The sequence below is a fragment of the Cebus imitator genome, unplaced genomic scaffold, assembly GCF_001604975.1.
Source record: "Cebus imitator isolate Cc_AM_T3 unplaced genomic scaffold, Cebus_imitator-1.0 Scaffold91, whole genome shotgun sequence".
In the NCBI taxonomy this organism is placed as follows: domain Eukaryota; kingdom Metazoa; phylum Chordata; class Mammalia; order Primates; family Cebidae; genus Cebus; species Cebus imitator.
Window position 1 is genome coordinate 3,840,086 of NW_016107406.1, and position 1,984 is coordinate 3,842,069.

A 1,984-nucleotide genomic window follows, 5' to 3' on the forward strand; every position below is an offset into this window, starting at 1 on the left:
TGCCCACTTCCCAAAACACCCAACAAAAACCATTTACCACCACACTATTGCTATATTCCCACTGCTCTCTTATTGGTCACATAGAAGTTAGGGGGATTTTCCTCCTTGATCTGTATCCTTGAGAATTCCATTTTTCCTTTTATCCTTGGCTTCTCTCAGTCACAGAAGGCCCTATAAATGAGCACATTCAGCCAGCTGCGGATGTCCAAAGGGGAAAAAAAAAACTTCCCTGAATCTGAGGCTTTTTAGGAAGAGCTGAAACCTGAGCAGGTAGAGGACAGCATTTGCAGTTCCTGGGTCTCATTTTAGGTCTCCTGTAAGTAAACGTCTTGTTCATCACTGAGGGCATTTGAAAAGTTTTGCAGTTACATGTATCAAAGTAACAGGGACAACAAACAGGTCTCTGCTTTATCATTTATAGAGCACATTTATTAGCTTATTTCGTACTTCTAAAGATTTCTCTGTTTCAGGCAATTCACACGAAGCTGGAGAGGGGGCTAGTTACCATAGACACTGGCTCTCTCTCCAGGGTGTAGCAGCCTCTCGGACATGGTGTTAGAGGAGTTTACTTGCCATTTCCTACCGTCTTTATTATCCCAATCTGCAGTGAATTCAGAGCAGGAAACAAAACCCCAGGAAGGAGTTATTGACGGTTCCAGTAGAGAGTAATCCCATTTGCCAAAAGTACGTTATAATGTGGTTACCTTTAAATTTGTTTCTCTCCCCAGGGACCGTGGGTGTGGAAGGAGAGCTCTAGTACACAGAGGGCAGAAACCAGTTGCTTCAAGCATTATGGGGTGAGTTTCTTAGCGTTTCCTAAATACTGTATCCACCGTAGCTTTCCTCATAAGGTACATGAAGAAACACCTTGATATTACAATAAAGGAAAATACCACGTGACCTGGTTATTTTGTTTTGTTGTTGTGGTCCACATCATAGTATACAAGGTTTGCCCTGGAAATCTCCTCATAGACTAAGGTGTGAATTAAGACAAAAGTCCGTGGTGACTCATTGGTAAAATAATTCGTGCCTGTTAACAACAACTAGGAGAGGTCTTTACCGTACACAGGGCTTTGGGAGTTTGCCTATTATCCGGTTAACATGATTGATTTTTCGGAGCTATGTGAGACCCTCTCAGACCCACAAATAGTCATTTGTGACTAGAACTGATTTCATGGCCTCCAATGATCAAACTAAACCAGACTGTTACCAAATCTTAACTCCACTTCATGCTGCATGAGCTTGGATTATCTACAGCGGCATCCTTGGTACACTTTAGAATGAAAACAATTCAATTTTGAAAGTAAACACAGAACAAATATAGTTCAGAGGGCAGCTTACACAGATAAAAAGCCAACAAATACAACTGAAGGTTGCAGGCCGAAGCAGTATTTTACATAGCCAAGGGTTGCCAAAGATGTTTTTTCACCAAGATCTGCTTTTTTCCTCTTTAGTTATTGATTACCTTTGCGAATGAGAGAATATTGACATGTGCAGAAGACCGTGACACGTTGAAATAGTTTTAGATAGAGTATCTTTGGCAGGTCTTCGTGTTTAGATTTAAGTGGGAACCACTGTGGGTTCTGAAATAGCTTCTATAACCAGTTTCATCACAGACGTAATCATCCAAGACATCATTCCCTGTAATTTGACTGAAAAGCAGTGAGACAGCAAAAGCTTCAGTTCTTGAAAAGGATTTAGCGGCCAGCCATCTTACGGTTATTAAAGACATTCTTGTGCCGTCTCCTCCCCTCTCTCTTTACTCCAGCCATGACTAAATAAATCCAGAGGCTTGAATTAAACATGGAAAGGGGGAGTGACAAGCAGAGGACCAGAACAGATTCCTGGGGAAACAGTTTGGTTTAAAAAATACTAAACGAGGCTTTACTGTCCTACAGAAGTTCTAGTCTCAAAGGATTGAGAACCTGAAAAGTGAAATATTAAATTTTTTTTTTTTTTGGAGGACAAGTAAGGACATTCTTAG